General features: G+C 40.8%; 1 protein-coding gene across 1 annotated transcript in view; it reads left to right on the forward strand.

The window, feature by feature from the left end:
* Positions 1 to 14,103, forward strand: part of CPNE4 (copine 4) — a 665,006-nt gene that overhangs the window by 97,881 nt on the left and 553,022 nt on the right. Inside the window, exon 2 of the mRNA XM_072792768.1 lies at positions 13,762 to 13,883. The gene's annotated coding sequence lies outside the window, so the exon portion shown is untranslated. The remainder of the gene's footprint in view (positions 1 to 13,761; positions 13,884 to 14,103) is intronic.

A 14,103-nucleotide genomic window follows, 5' to 3' on the forward strand; every position in this document is an offset into this window, starting at 1 on the left:
CTCACACTTGTTCTTCCCAAGTCTGCTTTGGGTCTTTTCCTGTCATGCATTGATCTGTTGTGGTGACTTCTTCCCAGTCCTGCCCTGCCACTCCTGATGGAGCCGCCTCAATGGTGCCAGTCCTTATCCAAAAGCCACTGATGCAGGCACCTGGGTGGCTCAGTCGGTTAAGTGTCTGCCTTTGGCTCAGGTCCTGATCTTGGGGTCCTGGAGTGGAGCCCCACATCGGGCTCCCTACTCAGCAGGGAGTCTCCCTCTGCTCCTTCCCTCTGCTCTTGCTCTCTCTCACTCTCTCAAATAAAAGAAAATCTTAAAAATATATATATTTTAAAAAGACTTAAAAAAAAAAAAACTCTCCAAAAAGCCACTGACGCTAACCCAGTGTGTTCTATCACCATAGAACCTGCTGCTACTAATGCCTCCTCAGGGGCCCAAGGAAATGATAAATAAGACCAGCTCTATTAACTCACTAGGTTATTGCAGCCCTATTTCCCCATGATTCAGACTTGAGTCTACAGAGCTTAGGGAACAATCTGAGGGGAAAGACATGTTCTTCCCTCAGAGCTGCCCTTGAGGCTGACTCCCCCTCATCCTGGCCTCTTTTCCCTGGGTCCTAGTAGCCTCAGACTTGTCCCAGCAGCCCAAATCCACAGGTCAACCAACTCAGGACAGTTCTCAGACTCCTGTTACTATTAATGAAGTCCAACTGGCAATTTATTTTTCAAATCAAGCAGTTCTTACACCTTCTCTCTTAGAGGCACTCTTAGGGTTACCAGAGGAAGCAAAGAAAAATACAAGACACCAAGCTAAATCGACATTTCAGATAAACAACAAATAGTTCATTTTTGATGTACGTGTTCCCTACATGTTGCACGGGCACCCTGTATTTTTCCTGGCAATCCTAACCCTTCTACCTCTGCTTTTGAGATCCTGGCACCGTGTGGCTTTCTGCTTTGGACATTTTATCAGACATCTTGGTGGTTGTCTATCTGTGTTGGTTGGTGGTTGACACGTCTATGTCAGAAGATCAACAACAATCCTGGAGATCAACAATGATCCTGAAGATCAGCAATGATCCTGAATTTCAGAGTTCATACATCGTTACAAGGAAAAGCAAAATCTTCTAAAACTGAACTCCAGAGTGTGGGTTATAATGATGCTGCTCTGTTGGGCTAGTGAGGAGATGCTGGCTGAAGGGCTTCTGCCCAGCTCAGGTCTTGAATATCATCATCATCCTTAGCGCTGAAATAGGCAGCTTGGAACATACCAGCCTTTGTGGCTGAAGCCAGCCCAGGGAAACACTTGATAAATAGTGGTACTTATTAATATTTGTCCCCATTTCACCTGGGTCTGCTGATCCCTTGGAGCCATCTGTTCCAGTTTCACTGTGTGAGAAGGCTTGATGGAAATGCCCATTAATCACAGCTGGGGCTTCTGGGGAGTAGGATTGATGGCAATTAGTTGACAATATTTATTTGGGAAGCTGCATTACTTTGTGATAATTATAGAACCATGAGTAAACCGTCGCCTCCCCCCCTTTTCATTAATAATTAGAGCCATAGAGACATGTAGAAATTGCTCTGGTATCTTATTGATCTATCTAGGAGGCTATTTTTCCTGGACAGCTGGAGCATGTTTTGGAGACTGGGCTGTCTCAGTGGTGGCTGTTGCTCCTCATCTTTCCAGTAGGAACATGACAATCTGAATCTTCCTCAGGGCCCTTAAGTGGCCACCTGCCTTCCTTTCCTTAGTAACAGTCTCTCCTGACTTAGTGGGGGAGGCTAGAATTATTAATAAAAACTCATTGACTGAAGCTTGCAAAAATCAATAATAACATTTACATTTGTACAGGATCCTTGCAAGACTTCTTTGCACATTTTATCCTTTTGCAGATTCATAGCAATCGCTGAAACCTTCATTTCACAGAAGAACAAAAGTGTTAGGACTTTTATAAGGTAGTCAAATTTCTAGGATTAGAATCCAGGTCACTTGACCATTAGGTCACATTCGACCTGAAGGCTCTGATTTTCTTTTATGGTCACCTTCCTAGGGGAGGGAAGTTCATTTCACGAGCATTTGAAGAATAATTTCATGGCACCAGAAGAAGGTGTCATTTCTCTTTGGCCCAAAATTTCAATTAAGACATCACAGGAATTACCAAATATTATCCACCCCCCCCACCAGCCAGTTATTATTAAACCCATAGCTCATCCTGCCCAGACAGGATCTGGGATGCAAGCAGCATGCTCTCTCATTGTAGGGTGGCCATTCATCCATGGGAAAACTTCCCTCTTACGGAACTGAATCTGTCTCCCAGAAGTTTTCACCCATTGGTCCATCTTCCTCTACCTCCTCCTCCCTCTCTTCAATTATTTAATAGAAATAGCTAATGTTTATAGAAAAATTTCATGGGCCATTGGCTCTGCTAAGTCTTTCCCACCCCTTATCTGAATATTTGATGACATCAGTAAGGCTAGAGCTCAAATATAGTTATCCAAGCCAGCCCTGGCTTTGGTCACCATCTTATGCCCCCTGTAGAAGGCCTTAGAAAGGTCGTTTTGTAAGGCTGGTAAATAGGTGCCATGGTAATTAGGTTCCAAGGTAACTAGACACAGCTGGTATGGTGGTAGTGTGGGTGGCTGTGGTCAGCATACCATTGCTTCCATGAATATGGCTGCCCTATGGTTCCCCGGGAAAGGACCAGGGCATGCCCAGCAGCTAACAGGTTGCAGATAGAAATGAAACAGTTCTATTAAAGTTCCCGTAAAATCATCATTGAATTACATTGTAGGCCCATCTACTAAGCATTGGGAACACTCTTTAATAACTCTGTCTTTATCATGTCTCTGCCACTATAGTCGCAGTGCAATTAAGCTAAGTAGCACTGTTTTGGCTATGGATGAGTTTTCACAACTTAAGCTAGTTTGCTGCCCCTTTTGCCTCCACTGATTTCCCGGGAAACAGTTGCACCATTTTTTTTTTTTTTTTCTGAATGGCAACATAAAGCAGATTGCCCTGCTTTTACACCCAGCTTAACAATAATATGCACATAATGATGAAAGATAAAAATAAGAATGCTTTGTAGCTGTAATCATCATGTTTTCTCCCCACACAAACCGTAGAAAGTACTTATTATCCCCATTTTCTAGGTGAGGATGAGAATTGAGTCTCAGAAAATGTAAATGTCTTCTTCAAAATCATAGCTGCTAGTGAAGAGGCTGGGACTCAAAAGGGGTTTTCTCTCTTTTTTTTTTTTTTTAAACTAGGTGTTTTTCAACCTTGAAGCTGTGTACTTGCTACTCCAGTGCATTATATATAATACAGCCCCTGGCATGTTTTCCCAGCCTTTTCTCTTGCTGCTCTTCTAGAGCCATCCTCAACTACTTCGTGACATTCCTATTGCACTGTTTCCTGTTCTCCAAATACCATTCTGCTTTTCAATTTGCTACTTGGTGTTTCATTCAGGAATCTCTTTTAGCCCTTTGCCTCCCTGCACAGTGTCTCCTCATCTTTAGAACCCAGGTAAAACATTGCCTCCTCTGTGAGATATTCCTAGAACCACTCTTCTCAATTAGAAAAGGCCTGTTGTTCTAATGAAAAGCATTTATCTATTTTCCCATCTGACTCTCCACTAGGGTGTGAATGGATTTAGGGCAGGGTCTGGTGCTCTTTGCTTCTGTTTTTCCAGGACCTACTTCAGTGTCCAGAAGCAAGTAGAAACTTAATAAATGCCTTTTGAAATGAAAGGCCCACATGTACTTCTAATGGTTAAACATAATTCAGTTTCACTTGATTTATGAATGTGTCATTCCTTTCTGTGGACTGACACGTCCTTGCAGAGGATGAGCTGTTTGGCCTCTCTATGTCCGTGTGAGTGATTGAACAGCATTCCAATGGATCAGGAAGGCACATTTTAATTGTCAGAATGAGATTCCTCCTCTTTAGTGGCCAAGATTATTGGTATTTATTGTTACTTCCCACTCCTTAGTCTTTGGTTGATAACTCCTATTAGCATGGTTTTCTATAAAATTTGTCTTAACAACTACTGTGTACAGGGGCCAATTTGCAGCCCTTATTACTTGGAGAAATTTGAAAAATGACCTGTTTTTGGCTCAAGAATGCTGGACACTTTGCAGTTTTCTTGTCTCTGTATAGCAATGCTAAAAACAATTTATTTTCTCCGCAAAAACAATTTCTCCATCATTGTGAATTCCACACTTTGTCCTTCTCATTGAAGATAATGGTCTGAGACGACACTACTTTTCCTAAATGAGAATAAGAGAATTGTCGGCAGGCTGCCATTAGGTTATTGCAGCTTTGTTTTGGCTAGAGTTTACAGATTTCTCTTCTTTCATCTATAGTTAGAAACTTCTCCTGTGTTTGCGGCTAAGGGAATATCTTTTAGACAACTACCCGCTAAGAATTAGACTTAGAATATCATGAAGTGGATATCAGTGTCGGTATTTGTGGTAGACATCATGAGGTATTTCTCTTAGTCCTTGCCAACAGAACCCCAAATTAATTCCCAGCAGCAATATATCCAGTCTCAACAGAATACTTAACGATTAGTTTAAGTGTAGCATGGCTCTCTGGCTCTCCTTTGCCAGATAGTTCCTTTCTCTGCCTCTCTGGAAGTTAGGGGTAGAACTTTGAGTGTCAATGAGCCAAAAGGAAGATTCTCTAACTTGGCTACTCCTGTCTCCCTTGCTTCTTGCGTTAGAACCTTGACATGGCAAGGCTAAGGTAAAGAAAAACAAATCCTTAGAGTGGTGGAGGGAAGGACAGCAATTGCTGGATGCTTGAGGACATATTTGAGCTGTTGAACCAGCCACAGACCCATACCTCTTGGCTTGTTAGGTAAACGAGAAATGCCCTTCAAGTTTGAGCCACCATCTGTTTAGACTTGTTATCATTTGTAGTCATTTGTTGCCAGTGATGGATATAGTACGGTGAGTATCCTACTTCTACCACTGTCGCAGTCACCACCCTACTGGTGCACAGACCTGTCTTGGCCCAGATTATAAGCTACTTCTCTGAAATATATATATTTTTCCCCCTCTGGCTATGCATGAGCATGAGCTTCCCATCTCTTCATAAATTCAGCTTGCATTAATTTGCATTTAATCTGTGTTCATTTCTCTACCATCTAGATTCTATCTCAGCATTTGTCTTAGTATTTCCAGGCAACAGCAGGTATTAGGTGAACTGATTCCTATCACAGCCATTATAATGAATACTTTGCTTTACGGTTTTTTTTTTTTTTTTTTGCTTTACTGTTTTGATTGTATGATTGTCTCTTTGGTCTAGACCAGTGCTATCCAGTAGAAATATAATGAGAGCCTCATATGTAATTTTAAATCTTCTAAAAGGAAAAAAGTACTTACTTATTTTAACATAACAATAATATCTTATGAAATGCAGTGGTTAGAGTGAAATGTAATACTATCAAAACAATAAAGGGTGTTTAATGGAAAAAAAATTTGCATTGCTTTAGTTTTAAATTTTAAATGAATTCAGATTCACTTATTGCACTGGCCACATTTCAAGTGGTCCATTGCCTTATGCGACTACTCTCTTGGATAACTCAGGCCAAAGCTCTAAACCCCTTGTGGGAAGGAACTGTGTACTATGCAGGTGTCCCTTAGTTATTGCTTCTTCCTGGAACCCTTCCTGAGGCCCCCAAACCTGGGTCAAGAGCCCCTTTTTTGTGGTTCTACATTCCTTGTGCTTACTCGTCTGGTGCTTGTGTGCCCTGTATTGCACTTACTTATTAACTTGTCCATAGGTTCCTTACAGGCAAGGACTGTTTCTGGTTCATACATGTCCTGTACTTATAGTAAAGGGGCAAGGCATATTGTAGCATTTGTTAAATATGTATTTCATTTTTTTTAATGAATCGTAAGATTCACTAAAAATGTTGTTTCTGGAGCTTCTGTCAGAAGAAGAGTTCCTTGAGGGTAAGGATCATGACTTAGTCATCTCTGTACCATCTTCACATAACATATTGCTCAGCACATCATAGGTGCTTCATAAATATTTGTTGAATGACTACTGAACCCTGCCACAACTCCAGGCTCTGCAGCCCTTCTGTCTTTATAGCTGAGGATGGCTGGTGTTCTATGTAGCCTCAGCATGTCCCTCACTCTTTGAAACTTAGAGTCACCTTCTGAAGACCTGTGTCAGATTCTCTGACCTGCAGTCTGTCCTGCTGCATCAGTCTGACTGGTACTGGGCCTGTCTTGGGCTTTTCAGGCTCCATCTGCCTTCCTCAACACTGGCTATATGACCAGAGGCAATGGTCCCTTTGGCTTTCTGAGCCCAGCCTCCCCCTGAATGCTTCATCTTGGATAATGCTGTACTTTGATTTACATGGTTATGGTCTCCTGGTGTAGACTGATTTCTGGCCTACAACCATGCTTGCATAATCTTGGGATTTCCTCTTCTGCCTATCAGACTAGATTTCCTCTCAAGTTGACCTCAATTTAGTTGTTTGGGTTGTGCAGGAACACCTCTAGGGGTTGACATTCACTTGCAATCACCCTAGACATGAATAGTTATTTTGACAACATTCCAGCAGATGGCAATGAAGTATTTTGAGCAAATGGTGCCTTTTTTTGGTTTGCACAAAGCCCCCAAATATGCTAGTATCTGAGCGGCCAGTGGGGTATACCTGCATACCCCACTGCAAATCTAGCAGGAAGTCTAGTTGTAGTTTCTTGCCTCTTTTCTCCTACCCTTATGCTGATAGTTAGTCTTACCAGGCCAGGTGTAGAGAAGCCATGCTAAATAGGAAAACCTCATGCTTGGGGAAGGAGATGTGTCTCATTTCCTTACAACTATGTTCTGTTGCAAGCATCGCAGGGTACAGCCACATGGACCCCCTAAGCCTTGCCTCATTCCTTTCACTCTGGTCTCATTCTCTTGTTTTCTGTAATTGATTTCTAGACTATACCTGTACTATATCATGAGTCTGCAGAAGGTTCTTGGATGGTACTCTAGTTTCTTTATCGGCACCAGTGGAACATGGCTCTAGAGATTGGAGCCACGGGTCTTGGAACTTTAGAGGAATATTCTGTGCAGGATTTTTTTTTTAATTTAAAGAGGAAGCCATTTAAGACCATTAAAAGGAAAGGATAGAGAAACAAAAGAGAACTATTTAGTGGTTCCAAGAGAAGGAAAGTGCTAAAATGCTTGTGATGCTAATTTTCCTTTTAGTTCCAATTGTCTGGACTGGTAGAGTCATATTTAACTGTGAGTGATTTATACAGCTGTGAGCATCTCTACATGTGGGTCCATTGGGAGGAATGGAGCCCTCCAATTATTGACTTTATCATGCTGCCTTTCAGAGTACATTTAGGAAGGAGAATCTATAACCATACCCCTGTGGGGCTAAATTCCATCACCCCTCAAGCCAGTAGGTTCCAAGGAAGAGCATATCACAACATGCAGCATTCCCTCTGTCCTGTGTCAGAGCCAGCTTTATCCCAGAGAATCTCCTTGTCCTCCAGTTTTCCTGAAAATATTTTCCTCCTTAGAAGAGCTGAACCAGTGATTCATTCTCTTGTTTGGTTCTTCTAAGTTGTACTATTCCTTGGAATATTCCAGATTATTTCTTGGTGGTTTGTGAGCCAGCTGAGTATCAGGGATAAGAGGTCACCACCACTACTTAGAGAAGTGCTCACTGACCTGGCACAGTAGAGATTTGCTCAACTTTCTCTCCAGAAGCTGTGTAACAGATGTGCCTAAGATTAAGAGGAAATTTTTTCATTCTTAAACACCACTGGGATTACCAAATAGAACTGGATTGGGGAAAAGCAGACTTCTAGCATTGGTCCTGCATTTTCAAGCAGTTATGTAGCTTTGGGAAACATCCTTTCTGGATACTGCTTCTCTTACATTAAATGCAAGATTTGAAAGAAGGGAAGTTTCCAGAACTCTCTGACTTTGGGTGCTGTAGAACTTGGCAGGCATTTCCAATGCAAATACTGAATCACTAAGAGCAAGGATACCAAATGCCTGGCACTTTGCTGCCACTTTGCCCATAATCAATCCCACTACTCTTCCCTATTTAGGCCGAGTATGGTCCTAGAATCCTCTCAACACAATGCCCCAGGGGGCAATTACCAATCATGAAGTTGGAAGGCTCATGATGAAATCTTCTTGCTGAGAGTTCAAGGTTCCACATCTCTCATCACACTGGAGTTTCCATTTTCCTAGTAGCATCTAAAGCTAGTTGGTTGGTCATGATGTCAGGCATCCTAATAGACTCATTAGGAGAAATTTCCATTCCCATTTTTTGGCATACATCAAAGAAAGGGTGTCTGGATGTGAAAACAAATGAAATATACAGCAGCAGGAAAGACAGAGGCTGTATAAATATTAATGAATGATGTTTGATTTGTGCTGTATTAAGTAGGAGAGATAGAGAATTAAAAAAAAAGTTTCCAAATCTAGTTTGGCAAAGCATCCTCACATCTCAGAATAGGGGGTGAAAATCCCTTTGGTTAATAATGTGTTAATGATTCTTTGTGGTTGATTTGAAAACTGAAGGCTTTTTCTTTGCCTTGGTGTAAACTGATGGGCAGTATAGCCCATAGTCTATGTTCCCCAGGGACAAGAACCACATGTTCAGGGTCTTACATTCTATTTACTTTTATGTTAATCCCTAAGTCTTATTCAGATCCAATGTTGTACAGTTGGGCCAGAATTTATTTCACGTTATTAGTTCTCACTAGTGGTTCTTAGACTTTATGGGTGATAGAACATCCTAGGGAGCTTACAAAAAAAGTGCAGTTTCTTGGGCCCTGTCTCCAGAGAGTCTGACTTAATAGGTCTGATGTAGTGCTCAGCGATATGATTTTTTATCAAGTCCCAGATAGTCCTTAGATCACAATTTAATAAATTAAATTATGAATTTATAAATAAAAATAAATAATTTTTTATAAAATATATATATAAAATAATTATTTATTATTATAAAATAAAATAGTTATCAATGTATAGCAAAGTGGCTCTTTTCTGAGCTTAAAACCAGACATTGATGGCTTCCATTTTTCATGTAAGTGAACTTCATGGTCCCATAATTTAATTCTGTGGTGCTCAGTTTGTATTATATCTTAAAGAATAAATGGAAGAAGCAACATAGAGAATAGCAGTAGTTCTTGAGTATGAAAACCCCTAATTACAAAAAATTCATATATCCATGTGATAATATTGAACTTTTGGTATCTACTGATGCAAAACATGTACAATCATGAGAAGATGCTGAGTTAGTTAACATCTAAAAGGCATTTATAGTTCATCAATAACATCTATGCACAATCAAAAGTATTCGTGTATATATACATGTATGAAAGATACTGCTTATTTAATCTGTATACAGTGGATTGGGAAGCCCTATGAAAGAATTCCATCAGCTAAACTATGTGTCTCCCATCCTGCCCTAAGGGTTTTTTGTTTGTTTTTTTTAATTCATGAGAGACACACAGAGAGACGCAGAGGGAGAAGCAGGCTCCCCACAGAGAGCCTGATGTGGGACTCCATCATAGAACCCCGGGATCACGCCCTGACCTGAAGGCAGGCTCTCAACCACTGAGCCACCCAGGCATCCCTTAAGGGTTCTTGACATAGAAATTGGATCATGTGGAGTAGGGAACGGCCTAGCAAGACTTGAATTTGAATCCCACACAGGACTGACTGAGTTATGGAGCCACTTAACCCATATGTTTTTTTTTTTTCCTCATCTGCAAAATGATGATGACTAGTACATTTTTAATGGGTCTTATGTAAAGATTGAATCATGTAATATATGCACAGTGCCCGAACTAGACAACCAGTGTTAGTTTTCTTTCTTCCTCTACAATAATTAGTGGAGGGACTCTTTAAGACTTTAGCCATAGGAGAATCTGAAGCTTTATGCTTTCCCCTTGGATTCAGCTTGCAGGTCCCAGAGTTCTTTTCTTCTCTGCATTGAGATGGTTTGGGGGACTTTCCGGTTCGGGCTATGCTGATGCTTCTTTTGTGACTGTGAACTGACCAAGAGTCTATAAACCACAGTACTCCTGGGAAAATAAAGCACAGAATGAGAGTGGGCTCCTGCAAAGTTACCAGTATCTGACATTATTTTTCTTCATTAAAAAGATTCTCGGCACTCAAGGAATCGTACAGAACAAACAACAGCCCCATCCCCTTTCATTTGGAGAGGAACACAAGGAGCATCACCCATAATTAGTGTGTTTTTGTTCTTAATGTTCCCAAGTCAAGTCTACAGATGGAGCGAAGGTTATTACATCCACTTGGAACATTCTTTTTTGCCCCTCGTCAGGAGATAGCAGGAGGAAGGTTGTGTTTCTCTCTTCTTCTGCGACTATTCTAAAATTTGACACTGCAAACACTCAGGCTCGAGGTTTAATTTGAATATCTATGGTATAAAATTACCAGTGTTCACATGCCCTAGCATTTTCCTGACAAATTAATTGCCAATACAATTTTCAGCAGTGGGCGTGTGTGGAGGGTGGTGGGGTTGTGGGTTCAGTTCACGGGAGGTAATTACGGGTGCCCTTGGCCAGGAAAGAGCAGAGATGATATTAAGGGAGCCAATGTTTTTGGTAAGCAGCACCTGCTCCTTTGCCTGCTCCACAGACCCGTGGATCTAGGAAACACATATAATTTGGAGGATTTAGGGTGTCACACCTTTAGTACACGTAATTTAATCTCTTAAACATGATGTGATCCATAACTCCCATGGACTTTCTGAAATCACACTGGGTGTCACCATTACCTGGTTCTTGGATCTTCGCTCCATTTTTTCAGCATTTGAAGTCTTCAGAACAGCAGGATACAAAACACCTAAGTCAGAGAGTAAATAGGTTACAGAGAGATTCTTTGTTTCGTCTGGGTCTTGAATTTTGGGGCACTTTTGTTGATATATCTGAAAGTAACTGGTATCTTCTGTTCCCACTTGGAGGTGGGAAAGCATTGTGCTGGGATGAAGCATCTGACCTTTTCAGAAAGAGCCTCTGCTCATTCAGAGTCTTCACAGAAAAACCATTTCCCTGAAATATACGCCTTTAGACAATATGCATAAGTTCCTTTTTGAGCCTAAGTCTCTCTCAACAGTTGTGATTGTAATTCTTTAGTGTCAGAGGCATTTGCTATTCGAGTCGTTTTCATCTTTATTGTGTTTAACTGTAACAGCAACAACAATAAAATCAAGCAGACAACAAAAGCTGACAAAATTCCCAACCTGGGGTGAGGAATGGGTGGAGGTGGTAAAGACAAGAAGAGATAGAAACCCTTAAAGGTCCTCCTTTAATGTTTTTAAGTGTTGAAAATATTAGAACGTTATAGATTTCTTTTCATTTCAAAGATATTTTTGGAAAGAAAAGATTATAACATTGTTGTGACAACAAACAGACAACACCAATCAAGTAACAAAAACCAGAGATGCGTGTACATTTGATTCCATGAAGTCTTGTTCTCAATTTTCCCTCTGATGCCAGTCGCTTTTAAAAATATTAAAGATCCAATGAGGATGAGATAATATTTCTGGCATATAGTTCCTAGAATAATGGAATTGGAGAGAAGGGAATGAGGCTGCATGTCAGCCAAGGATTTCACTTGTCTTCTTGATGAATTTGGATCTCGTCACCCAACTGTCCTGGCTACCAGGTTTCTGCCATGTTTCCTGGGAGACTAGCCCACTTCCTTACAACGCTTACAGGGTAATCATAGTTCAAAGATCTCACAGTTGGGCAGGACCATCTATTCTAATCTTTCATTTTAACAGAGGCCCACAGATGGTCAAGGGAGTTCTCAAAGATTGTCAAACAAGGTCGTAATTGAGCTAGGGCTAGAACCCAGATGTGATTGTCTTTAAGGCAGCAATAAACAAATGTGATGGGGCCATAACCAGTTACTTTACGTGGAGATGGGCCTTGAATTCTTAATTTGAAAATCAGCTTACTCTACATAATTTACAGATTATGATGCTTTTGATGCAGATGCCATGGTGCGGACAGTCAGGTGGAGCTGGGGAAGGAGGAGAGTGGATGTTTATTGAGCATCTCCTATTGCAAGGCACTTTCAATTTACTATTGCATGTAATTTTCCCGCGTCTCTAATGAAGGAGATATTATTTCTATCTTGTAAAGGAGAAAGTAGAGGCCCTAGAAATTGAGCATTTTGCCCAAGATCTTTAAGTTGTTAGTATAGGATTTGAATCCATAAACATGATCCAAAGTCCATCTATACTCTTTGTTTCGCTGCATTCCAACGTTATTTTTGTTACTCTTTTCTAGCACCAGGCAAACTACGAAGAAAGGTCAAGATAATTAGCCTTATCATTTAACACAGGCATTTATAGTGCATCTACCAAGCACTCAGCTTTGTGCTGGGTAGGGGGAGCTGGGTAGGGGGAATATATCAAAGCGGTGTGAAATCTTTGTATAACTGAGAAAGGCTCTAGGTGTATGAAGGCATCAGACAAATGTGGCTTTCCATTGCAATTGCAGGAAATTCGAACATTGTCCCATGGCTTACAAGGCCCTATATTCTTGCTGGTCATAGTGGGCTCCAAGGACCAGTAGTGTCGGTCTCATCTGGTAGCTTATTAAAAATCTGGAGCCCTGGGGTACCTGGGTGGCTCAGGTGGTAAAGTGGCTGTCTTCAGCTCAGGTCATGATCTCAGGTCCTGGATCAAGCCCTATGTTGGGCTTCCTGCTCAGTGGGGAGCCCGCTTCTCCCTCTCCCTGTGCCTGCCACTGGCTGCTTGTGCACACTCTCTCTGTCAATTAAATAAATAGAAATCTTAAAAAAAATAGAAAGGAAAAGAAAAAAGAAAAGAAATGTGGAGCCTCAGGCTCCAGCCTAGACCACTGAATCAGACTCTGCATTTCAACAACATCCCTAGGTGATTTGTATTCACATTCAAGTTTGGAAAGCATAGCCTACAACCTCTTTGTTACTGCCCAGCCCCAAATCTTTCTTTTTGCCCATAAATACTATTATTTGCCTCCTACCTCAGGACCTTTGCACTTGTCTGTATGACTGCTCTGACTGCTCAATCTCCCAATTGTTTTCATGGCTCTGTGTTGTCATTCAGATTTCAGCTCAAGCAATATTCCCTCAGAGAGTCAAAGAGTGCTGACTCGTAAAGTACTGCATTACTCTGTTAGATTTTCGCAATTTCATATTCTCTGAAATTATATATCACTTACTTGTTTACATGCTTATTATCAGCCTCCTCTCACTAGAATGTTAAACCCCATGAATTCAGGAATGCTTTGCCTGTCTGGTTCATTGTTTTATTTCTAGCAGCTGGAACACTGCCTGGCTCAAGCTTGATATTCAAGAAGTGTTTTATGAATTAATGAATGAACGAACAATGGAAAGTATTTCATTGCTATTGAAATTTCAACACATTGATATTAAATGCTAAGGTTATTTGCAAAAGTTTATCTAACCAAACTACCAATCTATATGACATTTTTTGTGTGTTTGCTAGTTTGAGATAAAGTTCTTTGGAGTTGCAATTCATGGATCAAGGAGAGGAAAGCTGTGGTGGGGGAAAGAAGTTATTCTCAAACTTTTGCCAATTTATTATAAATTGATTTTGTTGGGGTGGCATTTGGGGAGTTTTGACTAATCTGCATAGGTAAGTTTTCCTCTTAATATTCTTTAGGCAATTCCCTTGAGAAATGCAGATGCTTACTCTTGGCACATGCAAAAATGTGATTGGAAATCTTTTCTTTTTATTTATAGGCACCTACAAGGAAGTGGTTTATTTCTTGGTTAAAAACACCAGTTTAGAGGGACTTCATGCATACTTTACAAGCTGACTCTGCAAAAATACACTGCAGATATTCCTGGAATGAACGGCAAAGGTAACTGCTCTGAATTCTGATGAGACAGCCTGGGAAGAGCTGGCACATCTATGATCTATCGTGGCCCTATAAAAAAGGAAAGTGAAAAAGAAAAATTGTTTGATAAGCACACACACCAGGTGACTTAAATCGCAAGATCTTATTTTAATTCTCATAACAGCCTTACGAGGCAATGTTACCCCATTTTACAGAGTGAGACAGGATGATGAAGACGTTAAGA

This window comes from Canis lupus, chromosome 22 (assembly GCF_048164855.1).
Source record: "Canis lupus baileyi chromosome 22, mCanLup2.hap1, whole genome shotgun sequence".
NCBI lineage: Eukaryota > Metazoa > Chordata > Mammalia > Carnivora > Canidae > Canis > Canis lupus.